At 51.6% G+C, this 16121-nt stretch overlaps 1 long non-coding RNA gene and 1 pseudogene across 1 annotated transcript; one reads left to right on the forward strand and one right to left on the reverse strand.

The window, feature by feature from the left end:
• Nucleotides 1-6804: 6804 nt before the first annotated feature.
• LOC115643484 lies at nucleotides 6805-12399 on the forward strand. The gene is made up of 3 exons (XR_003998334.1): nucleotides 6805-7052; nucleotides 9627-9882; nucleotides 10180-12399. It is a non-coding gene; the product is annotated as an uncharacterized LOC115643484 (long non-coding RNA).
• A 343-nt stretch (nucleotides 12400-12742) lies between these two features.
• LOC115643451 overlaps nucleotides 12743-16121 on the reverse strand; it is a 28908-nt pseudogene continuing 25529 nt past the window's right edge.

Consider the following 16121-nt stretch of genomic DNA (forward strand, 5'->3'; position numbering starts at 1 on the left):
TTGATCGAACCAACAGTACAAGGTGCTGGGTTGGGATTAGCTACGTCCAAGGGGGAAGTAACTAACCACACCAGAGGATGGCACCTAACTATGTCAGAGGGGCGGCACATAACGTGTTTGTATTGGGGTTATATCTCAGAGGACGTGTCTCTGTCTGGCCTAGGGAGGAACAAAGAGTCCCACCGTTCACTAAGTTGATCCATTGTTACAGGATACACGTATTAACGGTCCAGTAGAGTCTGCGGGATGCTAGCGATGCTCTGGAACTGCTCCCCACAAAGCCAGGCAGGACTTTGGGGAGCCGCCACTCCCTTGGAGCAGAATGTGTCCAGGGCAAGAAGCTCACACGGCTTCACCTGCTGGGAATGATCTTGGAGCATTCAGCATCCTCTGCCCCTCCGTGCACTTCCCACAGCGAGCCCGCCCAGGTGGGGTCCTGGGGGGGGCCACAGGGTCCTGCACGCCCACTTTGCAGCCAGACGTGATTCTCAGCCAGCCAGTAAAACAGAGGTTTATTAGGTGACAGGAACACGGTCTAAAACAGAGCTTGTAAGTACTGTGAATGGGACCCCTCAGCCAGGTCAATTCTGGGGGGCAGGGAAGACCCCCACGTCTGCACTTCACTGCTTGTCCCCAGCCAGCTCCAGACTGAAACCCCCTCCAGCCCCTCCTCCTCTGTTCAGTTCCTTTCCCCAAGGCCTGGAGGTCACCTGACCTCTTTGTTCTCCCACACTTCAGCATCCCCTTGCAGGAGGGGAAGGGCCCCAGCCATTTGTTGCTAGGATACAAAGTGTTGGCAATTTATGCATACTGGAGACTTGAGAAATGCATAGAGAAAACTGAGGAACCCACACAGTATTTAGAGGAAACATTAAGAACAGTCCCACTTTGTCACAATTAGTACCATGCTTAGTCAACAATAAACCTGGCTGGGTGTCTTCGTACCTTAACGGATCCTGTGGTCATTGGGCAGTTCACTCGAGGTCTGCCCTGCCAGCTGTCTGCACAGAACAGGGACAGCACACGGGGGAACACACACACACACAGCCAAACATTTAACCACAAAAGGCACAGGCATCCCAATGCCTAGTTACCACAGCTCTCCTCTATCTGATATACCCTGAGAAGACTCAGTTCAGTGAAATGTTTTACATACACTCCCTCAGAAACAGAGAATCCCTTATCAGTGTATCTGGCTGCAGAAAGTCTCACAGCAGTTCACAGATTTGTCTTATCCGCTCCTGGGATTCCCTGAATGACGCTCCCTTCCTTGTACTCCGTTTTAAATATACCTTTTCTCCTTTTCATGTATTACTTTTCAAAAAGGTTATTTTCCTGACTCTTAGCACTTCATCATTGACCTTTGTTCTTGCGCTGTCGAATTTATATTTTAATAACTAATACTCCTCGAAAATCTGTGTAGGGAAGTGCTTGCTAGTAGTAGCAATCACGTCTGCATTCCTAGCATTGCACTGGCGATGTGTTTAACTGGGATTTCTAATTTGGCATTTTTCATTCTCACCCTCTCTTCTTAGTTTTCAAGCACAAGTTTATTTTGTTGGACTGTGTTGGAAAGTTGAGAGGAGAAACTGGAGGCACAGAAGGTGATGTGATTTGCTCAAGGTTATGTAGCAGGTCAGTGGAAATCCTGGCTCTCAGTTCCCTCTACATTTCTGCAGAATCCCAATTTAATAACTTTCTGGATTCCCCTTGCAAACTCTCCAAAGGCCTGATGAGTTTAATCTGGCAGGTACAGTCCCTTGCTGTATTTCCAGCAGCAGCAGCTATTACCCAGCAGATTCATCAGTTGACACCCAAATGGCATCTTGTGTGTATTTGGGTTTGTGCTGAGTGCCGGGAGGTGTGATGGGGCTGGGCACGTGCAGAACTGAGCCGAAAGCGCTGGGACCGAGAGAGAGACCTGTGTGATACTTGCTCACATCAAATTCTGCCAGCTGCAGGATTCAGCATCAATTCTCCTCCTTGTGCAAAGGGCAGGGTAGGTTTGTTTCTTTCACCAGGCTGCTTCCCTGGTTCATTTGTTTGTTCGTGGGCGAACCCCGAACCTCTAGAGAGCTATTCACCGCATGGCTAGAGCACTTTGCCTCCTCACTAAAGTTTGTCTGAGTTCAAGATCCGCCTGTTGGAGAAAAACTCAGTTCTCGCTTTTTCTTTGGGTGCAGCAAAATCAAATACTTTATTATTTCTCCAGCAGTTGCAATACAGGGAGGGAGTGCCCTAGGACACAGGGTCGCCCCAGTCCAGGACAGGTCTCTCACAGGTAAACAATTACAGCAAGCATTTATACCTTTGTTACAGACAATAACAAGCAATAACACAGACAATAATAAGCAACATCTGCATTCTGTTTATACATAGGCTATCTTGCTATCTTATTTTTCTCACTTCCAGAAGACGCCAGTCTACATATTTGGTTATCAGTGCAAGGTCGTGACAACATCTCACACAGTTCTTTCCCACTCGCCTCACACCATCCTCACTTCTACAAGTCTCATGTCATTAGGGTTACAGCTGGCCTAACTCTTAACTGCTGGCCTGACTCTTGCTAACAGACTGACATGCATTAAGATCCCCTACAAATCCTTGTCCATTCTTTCCCTACTTCCACATGCCATAGCAACCGTTATAATCATCCCGTGTCGTGCTCCATAGAGCTTGCGAGCGCCTTACCAACTGGCGCTAAAGCTCGGGCCATGGGGTGGAGGAGGAGAAGCTGGTACATCTTCAAGCAGTGGTGGTAGGAGCGGTGTTTGTGCTGGGGGAAGTGCGGGTTGCCCTCACCAGTACAGAATAGGTGCATCAGCACACGCTCCACACCGTGCATGGGTCTCTGGGGTGCTCAGCACAGCTGGCAGCACCATCTGCCCCTACCCATTTGCCATCAGGGTACGTAGGCAGCAGCAACGTTATGGCTTCCCCATGCATGGAGGTGTTGGGGGGAATGGGACCACCTGGGAAAGGACTTCTTGTGTGATGGCAGCCATAGATCAGAACTGCTTCTGCCAGGAAAGATTTCAGTGAGCACAGATGGTCCTCAGTCAGGGAAAGAGGAAATCCCAAATATTCCTCTCTCTTTTCTACCTACCAGACACTAAAATATACCTGCATGGAGACAAACCCACCTGATGTCAAAATCTCTTTCTGAACAAGCCCTTTCATCTCCCATGAGATATTACCCCAGGAGCTTGCTGGCATCCACCCTCCCTTTGATCAGAAACCTTTCTCCGTCGAGGCAGCAGGATGAGTGCATTGCTGCCGGTGCCTGCCTGCCGAGCTGATGAACTGTAATGGTCAGTGATTGCACCAGCTCTGAAGTATATCAGAGGCAAACTCTAAAAAACGTAAGAGTTTAAATTATCCGCCATGGGTCCCACATCCCACTACAATGAATCCAACCCACCAGTCACTTGGAGAGACGTATCCGTGTCAGGATGCTCCGTTGTGAGCCCAGTAAATGAAGCTGCATGATAAATGATGTTTCAGTGACCTCATGGGTGATTTAAAGGTTGCAATTGATACATATGTACACCGGGCAGTAGCAAATTAAGACAGAGAGCAGTTTTCACACCACAGCTCGGATATTGCGGCTTCCAACCCTTGGGCTCTGCAGGGATCTGGAACGATTCAGGATGTCCCGTAACGGAAGAGGGGAGATGATTTCTGAGAGGGGCGGAGGCCTCATCGTAAGGGTGATTTTCTGTCATTTTCTAGTGATTGTTCCATGCATGAATGCAGCCTTCGCCTTTCCACCCTCACGAGGAAATATTGTTACAGTGCAAAATACGAGCGGTTTGCACAGAAAGGAGGGGGCCACACGATGGCACCAGAACTTAAGCAATTAAACACAAGTGGCTTTTTCTGGGCACGTTGATTCTGAACAGTGGACGAACCTGACGCCCCTATCATGAAAAGCCAAAATCAATAAATAAAATTCTTTCTATGGCCGGGAACCCTAGGAGAAAAGAGCCCCGATAATTGCTGCCCGTTTACTTATTAATTCTTTTATATTAGAAAGAAAATCGTACCAAAATTAATGTGAACATGAGCTGCCTGTTATTAAACCCTGGTTCCCCGATTCAGTTCCAGCTGTGCTGCTAGAAAAACCCCTAGGTCCCTGCTCACCCCAGTAGGGGCAGAAAGAGAAACCCCCACTGGGCGCTGCCCTGAGCTGCAGGCGGGTGTCTCAGGGGTGGGGGGAATTGATTGTTTGCAGCCGAGGAGGGAGCCAGGACAGGCCTCTGGCAGGGCCGTCCAGAGGATTCAGGGGGCCTGGGGCAAAGCAATTTCAGGGGCCCCTTCCATAAGAAAAAGTTGCAATACTATAGAATAGTATATTCTCATTGGGGCCCCTGTGGGGCCCAGGGCCTGGGGCAAATTGTCCCATTTCCACCCCCCTCCCCCTGGGCAGCCCTGGCCTCTGGTGCTCTGCTCCCAGCATCTGCCCATCGCAGACTGTCTGCTGGCCTCACCTCCTGCCCCCTCAAACACGGACACTGGAATACATCCCACTCCGCCAAAGGAGCTGGACACCCCGGGGTTACAGTGTCCGCAGACGGGCTCTGGGCTTTTGGCGTTACAGGGCCCCGGCTCATTCCCTGCTGAGCACCTGGGTTCGTTCTGGGGCCACAGTGAGATTTTGGGACACTCCCACCCTTTGGGACGTGTCTCCTTCCTTTCCCGGGAACCCCAGTTCCCCCGCCCCTTGTTACTGGGGTAACCCAGTGCTTGCACCCCACAGAACCAGTGTCCCAGAGAAATGCCCTGAACCCATCTCCATTCCCGGTGTCCCAGCTCCATGGAGAGCACAGGGCTGAGGGGAGGCGACTCACCATAACCGCGATCACCTCAGGCTGCAAAGCTCAGGTCTGGGTTTGCTGGAGTTTGGGGGTTGCCGGGCTGAGGGATTGGGGATCAGGCCCATCTCTCACCCCTCCTCCTTTCCCCAGCAGGGAGGATGGGGCGTTTCAGAGGCCGGAGCCGGGGTTTGCAGAGCTGGAGAAGAGACTGGGCGATTTCTCCCTGCAAAGCGTCTGCCTGCAGCAGGTGCTGCTGGGATTCAAAGGTGAGTGGGAGTCTGGGGGTGTCTCCTCTGGGTACAGCGACCCTGGCCCTGGGGAGGAGTTGGGGGCTTGAGTGATGTCACTGACCCCGGCTCCATCTCATAGCCCAGCTCAGCAGGTCACTCTTCCCCATGGAGCAGCCCTGCAGGGCTGGCTCTGTCTGCAGCGGTTCCATTAATAACCGAGGGGAACCTCCCCTGAACGCGAGGGCCTGAATCCTCACCTCTCCCTCCTCTCCTTCCCCTAGAGACGCTGTGACTGGAGCTGGGGAGCGACACAGGTACTGCCTCTGATGGGCCGTGGGGAGATTTCAGCCCCATCCCCATGTTAGCGAAAGGGGAGCGCTGCCTCCGGTCCCGGTGTGCAGCTGGAAATGGGGGAACGATGTGAAGCCGGGTGCACGCCATGGCTGATTTGCTCCGGCTGGGATGTCAGATGGGGATTCAGAGCGAATCCGGATCTCAGGGGAGTGTTTCCAGTAGGGGGAAGGAACAACACCCGGAAAGGTGTGAAATAGGTGGGACAAGAATGAAATTGTATTCATTGTGTGACTGAACATGGCCACGTCGGGCAGCAGAGTCTCAGGAGCGAGGAGGGGGTGGAGATGGGGCTGGTCTCGTGTGTACACACTGGCTGTGAAGGGGAGGAGAGCCCTAGATTGTATTTGGGATCCGTGTGAACGAGACGGGCGCTGCTCAGGTGTGTCTTGCACGTTTCACGTTGGTGACCCCTTATTTGATGTTAGGGTTTGGGGTGGGGGGATCCCCTTCCATTGACTGTGAAAGGAAGAATAAAACTCGTCTCCATGCTGAGGCTCTGTAACTTGGAGGGGGGTCACAAGAGACTGGCAGGAAACCGCTGACCTGGAAGGAGAAACGTGGCTGGAAGTGGGACACTGAGACTTTGCTTTCACGGGTTCTCAGACTCCATGGCACCATGACCCCCTTCTGACAACAAAAATTACCACGGGACCCCCCAGGTGGGGGGACCAAAGCCTGAGCCCCATTGTCCCGAGTAGGGCCTGTAACCTTAGCCCTGGGTCCCAGCAAGTCTCAGCCAGCCCAGGTGACCCCCTTAAAACGGAGTCATGACCCACTTCGGGGTCCCAACCTGCAGTTTGAGAACCGCTGCTTTAGATCATAACAACCCGGGACTATCTCCTGGCCTGTCTCCCTGCCTGTCGTGAGTCGCCCGGGGTGGCAAGCCACCGCCGGAGAAACATCGGCCTAGCTCGTCTGTTGTCCGACTCGGACAAGGGCATTACTCTGTGTATGGGCCTGCTCTGACTGAGCTGTTAGCTGCTGTGCCTGATATAGACTGAGTCAGGGAGCGATTCGTTCCCCTAAAACCCCCATTTCCAAAATCTTTTCGTTATTTGGCTCTCAGCTGTGCCCAGCGACCCTGTCCTGGCTGTGTCTGTCACAGCCAGAGCGACTGAAACCCCTTCCGGAGTTAGCGGGGACGAGGATGCAGCACAAAATGGCCTTAGCACTGGCAGGACAGCCGAGGCCTCCACAAATAGACAGTTACCAAGTCCCCCAGCCGGAGAGAGAAACTGAGGAGAAATGAGTGGGGAGAGACGTCACAATCTCCCAGACTTGCTCAGCTCCAGTTCCTGTCTCGGCACTAGAGAGATTTTATCTAGATACCGCCCTGCCGGGGGATGTGGTGCCCTCGGGGACCCTGTCGGGCATTAAAGGGTCTCCGTGGGGTTAGCCCGGGCGGAACGGCCGTACTGGGTCTGTACAATAAAGCGACCGAGGGTTTTGCCAGCAGCAGAGCCGGGAACGTTTCTCTGCAGGGAAAGAGCCTGGGGGATGTGCTGTGACACTCACGAAAGCTGGCTGTGAAATCTCTCCAATCCCCGTCCTCACCCTGACAGGCTGTGGGACGTCGTCCACCTTTCCCTCGGGCTGGGCTCAGCCTCCCATGGGACAGAGACGGGAACTGGCTGCCGGGGAGCTGGCTGAGGTAGGGATTATCTGGGAGTTGCTGGTGGGTCCCTCTCTGCTGACAGGGGTAGGAAACCCAGAGATGGTGGGAGCTTCTGGGGAGTTTAGTCTGGAGGTGGGAGGGGGCAGGGGTGGGGAAAAGCAGGGGGACAGGGTGGGACACGCCTGCCGGGACTTGTTTAACCTGGGGCTTAGAGTTTAGGAACAGACTCATGGGGGTGGTGGGAGGAACCTGCCCAATTTATGAGGCGAACACTCCCTCGGACAGGGCTGGAGAAATTACCAGCCACCCGTGTGGTGGTCCGAACCCACTGACCAGAGGCAGCTGGGAGATATGAAGGGGTCACCTGGCAGTGGGGCTTAGGGGAGATGCCCCATCCCCTCACACCCGCCTGCTGGCAATGAGGAGGGTGTTGGGATTCCCACCAGGGAGCTGCCCCTGGGCCCTGCTGGAGGCTCCACGTCCTGTGTCAGCCCATGAGACTATCCTGCCCCAAGAGGTGCTAGCGATGTTGATGGAAGAATTCCTCCGTTGACCTACCGCTGACTAGTCATCATGGACGGTTCTCTGAAGACATCCATGCGGCGTGCAGAGGCCGTCAAAAAAGCAAACAGGATGTTAGGAATCATTAAAAAGGGGACAGAGAATAAGACTGAGAATATCTTATTCCCCTTATATAAATCCATGGTACGCCCACATCTCGAATACTGTGTACAGATGTGGTCTCCTCACCTCAAAAAAGATATTCTAGCACTAGAAAAGGTTCAGAAAAGGGCAACTAAAGTGATTAGGGGTTTGGAGAGGGTCCCATATGAGGAGAGATTAAAGACGCTAGGACTCTTCAGCTTGGAAAAGAGGAGACTAAGGGGGGTTATGATAGAGGTATATAAAATCATGAGTGATGTGGAGAAAGTGGATAAGGAAAAGTTATTTACTTGTTCCCATAATACAAGAACTAGGGGTCACCAAATGAAATGAATAGGCAGCAGGCTTAACACAAATAAAAGGAAGTTAACACACAGCGCAGGCCTGGCTCGGGGCCTCGGCATGGCAGGGAGGGGGTGTCACCCTCAGCCCAAATGCAGTGAGACGTCGGCAGGGCATTTACTGTGTGACCTGGGTCAGGGCTCTGCCCCACTTTCCCCATTTCCAACATAGGGATAATGCCAAGCCCCCAGCTCCATCCCCCTCACAGACACCCCAAACTCCCAGCTCTGACCCCCCCACTGACAGCCCCCAAAGCCCCAGCTCTGCCTCCCACACTGACACCCCCAAACTCTCAGCTCCACCCCCTCACAGACATGCCCCAAGCCCCCAGCTCCACCCCCTCAGACACCCCCAAACTCCCAGCTCTGACTCCCCACTGACACCCCAAACTCTCAGCTCTGCCCCCTCACTGACACCCCCAAACCCCCAGCTCTGCCCCCCACACTGACACCCCCAAACTCTCAGTTCCGCCCCCTCAGTGACACCCCCAGACCCCCATCTCTGCCCTCTGACACCCCCCAAACTCCCAGCTCTGCTCCCCACACTGACACCCCCCAAACCCCCAGCTCTGACCCCCCACTGACACCCCCAAACCTGCCCCCATACTGACACCTCAAACTCACAGCTCCACCCCCTTACAGACACCCCCCAAACCCGGAGCTCTGCCCCCTACACTGACACCCCAAACTCACAGCTCCACCCCCTTACAGACACCCCCCAAACCCGGAGCTCTTCCCCCTACACTGACACCCCAAACTCACAGCTCCACCCCCTTACAGACACCCCCCAAACTCGGAGCTCTGCCCCCCCACACTGACACCCCCAAACCCAGAGCTCTGCCCCCCTCACGGACACCCCCAAACTCCCATCTCTGCCTCTCACTGACACCCCCAAGACCCCTATCTCTGCCCCTTGACACCCCCAAATCCCAGCTCTGCTCCCCACACTGACACCAAGCCCCCAGCTCTGCCCCCCCACCGACACTCCCCCCAAACCCTCAGCTCCAAACAGCTCCCAACCCCCAGTCCCAGCCCTTCCCCCCACCCAGTCTGGCTCTGACCCCCAGATCCCCCCTCTCCCAGTTGCCCCCCTCCCCTCACTCCCGGGTCCCGCTTGGGCTCCAATCTCCACAGCTGAGCAGTGCTCTGGGCCCCTCCCCGCATGTCCACCCCCCCCCCCGACCCACCACGCTGCTCCCGGGCCCGGCCACTGCCCCACTGCAAACACAGAAAGGGGCTGCTGGGCCGGGGGGGGCAGGAAGGGGCAGCTCCTCCCCGAGCGTGGCCCTGGCCCCCATGCAGGGGCTGTGGGACACGTGGGGAACCCAGCTCTGGCCGAGGAAACCCCCCCTCAGCCTGCAGGGAGGTTTGGTCACATTCCTGTGCCATGGGGCGTTCAGAGACCCAGCACCTCTGGGCTTCTGCACCAGTTAAAAGTGTTTAAAACGAAAACTGGCTTGAGCCCAGGAACCGCTTTCATTACAAATTAATCCCTGGGCCGAGTGGGTCCCTGCCCCTGCCACCAGGGCCCAGCCGCCTCGCTCCACGTGTTCCCTGGGCCGTGGGATTTTATCAGCTGGTTTCACCCGTAATCCTCCACATCCAGCGCAAGGGACTGCCACGCCAGAGCTGTGTTCTCCTCTGGCCTCACCGCAGCCGGACAAGTCCCCGTGGGCTGCAGCGGAAGGGGCTGGACTTTCCCTCTTGCAGTCGGAGCTCAAACATCGCGGGATCCCAACACCCCTGAGCGCTTCTCTAGGGTGACCAGACAGCAAGTTTGACCTGCAGCCTGCACGCGTTACCTCCCCTGCACAGAGAAGGCAGGTCTACAATCCTATCTGCCCTGATTCAAGAGAGTCCGGGTGAGCCTTGACCCCCCTCAGTCGGTGCCCCCCAAACCACCCTAGGCTGTGACACCCAAACACAGCCGTGTTTTCGATAGGCTGAAGTGTGGCTTAGGTTATGTCTTTTCTCAATGTGCATACGGGTCCGGTGTGATTTCTGAGGAAGCAATGTATGATTTTTGCATGTGTATTATTTTTGCATGGGGTGTGTGTGTGTGTGTTACCCCAAAAACAGACTCAGGGATCCCAGCGTATCCCTCCTATTGCTGACCCCTGGCTTCCTAAGATGTCAACCTATTAATCTGTTCCTGCCAGGTGAGAATTGCCCAGGTTTACCAAGTTCTCCCTGTGGCCTCTCAGGAAACTTCTCAGAACAGATCCAGCCCTCAGCTCAGAGGATTGACACGCTGGCAGCACTTTTCCAACACAAAGTGTTTTATTTACTGGAACCAACCTGTCCTAATACAATTAATCTAAACTTAAAACAAAACAGAAGCAGAACTCCCTTTGCGCAGGTGTGCAAGTGAAAGCACCCAAGACTCTAATGTCATCCAGAACAACTCTCTGTTTTCTGAGATAATTTGTGTTTTAACATCAGACTTTTATTCTTCAACTAATCATTAATTTCCTGTTTAGTTCCATTTGCATTAGTAACAGTCACATATTAAAAAACCTTATCAGATATGTTTGTTTTCTGTTCACCTCATTTCCACTTAGTGAACGCTTTTATAAAGTGGTTGACAAGCTTTCCACTTCAGTGAGTTCATGTACATATATATCCGTCTTCTCCCACAAGTGTTGGTGGAAGGGGGTCTGACACTTGGTGGGACGGTCTACACCATGAGAAAAAACACCTCTATTCGATTTTCACCTTTTTTAAATCTTTCACCGTAGCCAGAGGTGGAGGAAAAACGGTACGGCTACATAATACACAAGAGCAAACCTAAGAGAATAAAGCATGGAATCAGGACTCAACATCTGAGTATCCTGCAGTCTGAACCTTTCAAGCAGGCAGCCAGGCTGGGATCCAGGGGGAAGGAATGTCCTCTGAAGGCACCAGCTGTTTCTCTCTTTGCCTCATGAAACTCTGGATCCAAAGGATAAGGGACAATTGTTCCCAAGCTAACTGTGAGATTGTAATCAGTGCCACTGAACTAGAGAACGTTGTTCTAAACATAGTTTTGAGTTGCATGCAGTTCTTCATAGCTTCCTTCGCTGGTGTGAAAGCCAACCAGTGGGTGCCTGCTACTTCTCCTTGAATTCCTCCCAAATCTTTGACCTTTGTCAGGGTAAATTCACACTTCTCTAGAGTAGAACTGTCTACCCACCCGTGGAAAATCTCGGCAGCGCTAGTGAGGAATGGCTTCCCCACACACGCTCACTTCATTTCTTTAATGTGGTGGCGCAGGTCTAAATCAGAAAACTCGCAGAGGCCTGGGATCAGAATCTCGGTCAGCTAACATTCAACACAGACTTCATTTTATACCCGTTTTCAGCAACTACCAGGCGTGAGTTCATCGAAAATACCACTTCTATTGCCTCCTCATCCGCACAGTTAAGGAGAGCGTTTTCCAAACCGTAGGATCAGCTCAGAGCTATCGTCAGGGGTGATTTCCTGTAGGGCCTGCATCACAACTCTCTGGGAAATACAGGGTCATTTCACCTAGTTCTAGCTCACTGGCTGTGGAATTCGCTCTCCAGATCACCTGAGACAACACTAACCTAACACAACTGAACACAAACATGATCACATCCCTTTACTTCAGTTAGTTACACAATCTGGGTTGTGCTGTTGTTCACCATTTGCAAGTAGAGACTTTAAAATATTAGTGTTTCCCTGGTAGCGTGTCCAATTGCTTAGAGTGTCCTCTCCAATTGACAGAACTTTCTCCATATGATCATGAAGGGAAGTAAGAAATGACTTTTAGCAAATGGTCATATGTCTCAAAGTTCCCAATAATTCTGAGCTACATTCTGCCAAACAAAATTAATATCCAGTGATGTGACCAAACAGCCTTTAGTAAGGAGAGAAAAACCCACATCTCAGAGAGGGAGACAACATTTTCAGTTCCAGAGCCGGTTACATCCGATGACTTAGAATCAGGACAACGGATTCTCTCATCACATTCTCCTCTGATCTATTCAAACTTTCTTCACTCTGCACTGTCTCATTATTACTGGGTCAAATTATTTACAAAAGTTTCAGCAGCATCATACCAATGTTCCTGTCTGCAAACAATCCCAACTCCGGCAGGGAAAAGTCCAGCGGTGGCTTCGCCGTTAAGTGGAAACAGGGATTTAAACTCTGCATGGTCACACTTTGTTTGAGGACAATAAAGTGTGACACTTTCATCTCCAGGCCTAAGAGTCGAATTTGGGATCAAAGAAATCAAAGCACCGTTCCCAAGCCCAGAGCCCTGGGAACAGGGTGTGACGAAGTCTCCATGGCAACTAATGGCCATGCAAGGGGATGCTAAAGGTGTTGGAGACAGAGAGATCAGGTGACCTCCTGGCCTGGAAAAGACACAAAGCCCAGAGAGGAGGGGCTGGAGGGGGGTTGATAGTTTTTGGAAGCTGGCTGGAAAATGGAGGCTCGGGCCTCCCTGGGGGCCCAGATGGACCTAACTAAAGGTGGTCCTGTTGTCTGTACCAGCAAGACCTGTTTTGGACTGTGTTCCTGTCGTCTAAATAAACCTCTGTCTTACTGGCTGGCCAAGAGTCATGTCTGACTGCAAAGTGGGGGTGCAGGACCCTGTGGCCCCCCAGGACCCCACTGGGGCAACTTGCTGTGGGAAGTGCACGGAGGGGCAGAGGATGCTGAATGCTCCAAGGAGAGACCCAGGAGGTTAAGACGTGAGAGCTTCTTGCCCTGGAGACAGTCTGCTCCAAGGGACAGACGGCTCCTCAAAGTCCTGCCTGGCTTTGTGGGGAGCAGTTCCAGAGCATCGCCCGGGAACTCCACGACACACGGCATCACCTCATACTTTGGGAGGTGGGCAAGTGGCATGTGAAGAAGAAACCTTCTGTATGAGCCATGCAGAGTTTACACTGCTGGGATGGAGGGATGGAGGGAATTCCTTTGATTCGTCCCATTTCCCTCTGGTGTTAAGAGAGGCTGAAATGATGATTTACATGCCTCTTCCCCTGCTTAAATCCATTTTAAATGAGGAAAAACTGAACTAAGACCAACAGCTGTTTAGCAACCAACAGGACAACGTGAGAACAACTGGGAATGAGACAATTCTCCCCCAAAAGGGGGAACATGCTGACGCTAGCGACTGTTTTGCAGCGGGAGGAAGAGTAGAAATGTGTGTGCCAGGTCGGTTTGGTTAGACTAAGAAAATGATGGAGGTTAGGTCAGGCCAGGAGGAAACGTGCTCCATAATCCTGGGTGCTATAAAAAGAGCTCTCTCTTCACGGCAAGAAGAGTTGTGTTTCTACATGAGGCCAGCGAACTCGAGCGAGCTAACTCCATGGAAAAGCAGAGAGGAGATGATTTTTGCTAGTCTAGATTACCCCTCTGTCTCCTCCCTGGGATTGACGGGAGCAGGTACACACACTCCCATGACTCACAGGTAGGGCCCTTCGGGTTTTGGTTTTTATTTTATTTAATATTCCTGGGAATTTATCAGTGTTTATTCCTACAGCAACAACAAAAAAGGTGAAAATCAGTGGGGAAAACTATTAATTTTTCTGGGTAATATTGGTTGATTTTGGTGGACATAAGGATGGGGGGGCGGGAAGTATTCAGTAGATTAATGCTTTGATGAATGGAATTCATGGTGGTTTGCTGCAGAACTAAAACAGAGCTCAGAACATAATGCCACCTCTGAGTCTAAGACAATAATATATCTCTAGCCCCCAAATACAACTTTTCATTTGAATAAGCAGGTTACTATTGGAGACTCAGAACAGTGGCCTATAAAAACATGTAATCACTGGGCCACACCATCTGAAGCAGATACACTCCACTTCATCCTTTTCTCCTGCTTTTGGTTTTTTAAACATTGGAATACGTACTTGCATCCTGAAACGTATTCTGAGGCAGATTTTCATTGCCTTCCCATTGTAGCATGCCAGATCTTTAAACCGTTACCTGCTAACAGCTTGACATGGGAAGGTGATGGGCGTGAGATTCACCAGTACGGTCAGATCCGCACACACATCAGAGCTTGTGTGTGCTGGTTGTTTAGTGCATGTCTCTCCTAGACGAATACAGAGCTTTCCTTCAATGGGCAGCTTTGTGTATACACACACACTCGTACTATCGTAACACGTCTCGCTCATACCATGTCTTATATTTTCCTAATAAAACAAGTTAGTTTTATATATCTGAATGCTACAAAAGTAGGGGGAAAATCGGAAAAGACAGAAAAGAATAATACTTTTTGTAGAACCTGGGATTTGTTCGGTTAAAATTCGGTTTAAACTGAAAACGAAGGGGCTTATTCTTAGGAAAAGAAGGCTGAAAGAAAGGACCATGGCATTAACCCCAAAGGTTGAACTGCAAAAGGCAAAAGCAGGCAAATCACCTGGGACAGCTGTGGGGCCACAGTGACTCAAATGGTGCCAAATGGGAATTATGAAAAAAATATCTTTTGTTGGCCCTAGCCAAGGTTTTCAGGGTGTTTCTCGCCTTTGCAGATTCTCTGATGGCTAGTTAGGGTTGAGCTCTGATGGAACCCTTTCCCGCACTCGCAGCATTTATAGGGTCTCTCGTCTGTATGGATCCGCTGATGTCTAATAAGGGCCGAGCTGTCAGCAAAGGTTTTCCCGCACTCGCAGCATTTATAGGGTCTCTCACCCGTGTGGATCCTCTGATGCGTAATAAGGACTGAGCTGTCAGCAAAGCTTTTCCCGCACTCACAGCATTTATAGGGTCTCTCGCCCGTGTGGATTTTCTGATGTCGAATGCGGTGTGAGCTCTGCCTGAAGGTTTTCCCGCACTCACTGCATGCGTAGGGTCGCTCTCCGGTGTGGGTTCGCTGATGTGTAGTGAGGTCTGAGCGGTAACTGAAGCCTTTCCCGCACTCGCTGCATGCGTAGGGTCTCTCTCCCACATGAATTCTCTGGTGGTTAATAAGGGCTGATCTGTCAGTGAAGTTTTTCCCGCACTCGCAGCATTCGTACGGTCTCTCTCCTGTGTGGGTTTTCTGATGTCTAATAAGATCTGAGCGGTAACTGAAGCTTTTCCCGCACTCACAGCATTCGTAGGGTCTTTCCCCTGTGTGGATTCGTTGATGTTCAATAAGGGCCAAGCGGTAACTGAAGGTTTTCCGACACTCACTGCATTCATAGGGCCGCTCCCCTGTGTGAGTCCTCTGGTGTCGAATGAGGTCTGAGTGGTTACTGAAGGTTTTCTCGCACTCACAGCATTCGTAGGGTCGCTCTCCCGTGTGCATTCTCTGATGTATGATGAGGGCTGAGCTCCGAGGGAAGTTTTTCCCGCACTCACGGCATTCATAGGGTCTCTCCCCTGTGTGGATTCTCTCATGGTTAATAAGGCCTGAACGTTTACTGAAGTTTTTCCCACACTCGATACATGTGTTTTTCCTCTCTTCCGTGAAGATTCTCAGCCGGGCTGGGGTTTCATTGAGGTCTTTGTGCGTTTCCCAACAATTGATGGATTTACCCACTCTCTTCCCTGGCTTGTTTCCCTTCTGCCTCTCTGGTCTAAGCTGTTTCTCACAGGCATTTCCCTGGTCATGACTCACGGGCTCCTTCCCTTTGGATTTTTGCAGCAATACCCCCTGCGTTTCCACTGACTCAGCATCTCCCTCCTGAGGAGTCTGCTGCTCGGTCTCACTTTCCATCTCAACACCTAGTGGGGAAAAGAAACAGAAACCTCAGAAACAGGAATGGAAAAGTAATACCTGGAGACATGGGACGGAAATCAGGAACCAAAATCCTCAAACACTTCCCCACAGGGGAGAGAGGAGGGAGCAGTTCTGCCTCCATAACCCATCAAAATACTCGGTGGGAAGAGAGATCAGAAGGGAGCCATTGCCCGGTGTCAGTCAGGGTGAGTAGGAGTGAAATCTGCCCTGAGGATCCAGCACCTGCTGGGAACAATCCTGAACATTGAGAGCTCCCCCAAGGTCCATGTAGGGAATCCCAACAGTTTCCTTCAGACACCGACAGTTTTTGACTTGGATGAATGATTCCTCACTCATGTAGTCAACTTTCACGATCTCTCTTTCTTCTGGATTCGGAAATGTGGGACCCATGGCTCTTCCTCTCATTCTAGCTGGGGTGAG

Source organism: Gopherus evgoodei, unplaced genomic scaffold (assembly GCF_007399415.2).
Source record: "Gopherus evgoodei ecotype Sinaloan lineage unplaced genomic scaffold, rGopEvg1_v1.p scaffold_60_arrow_ctg1, whole genome shotgun sequence".
Lineage (NCBI taxonomy): Eukaryota > Metazoa > Chordata > Testudines > Testudinidae > Gopherus > Gopherus evgoodei.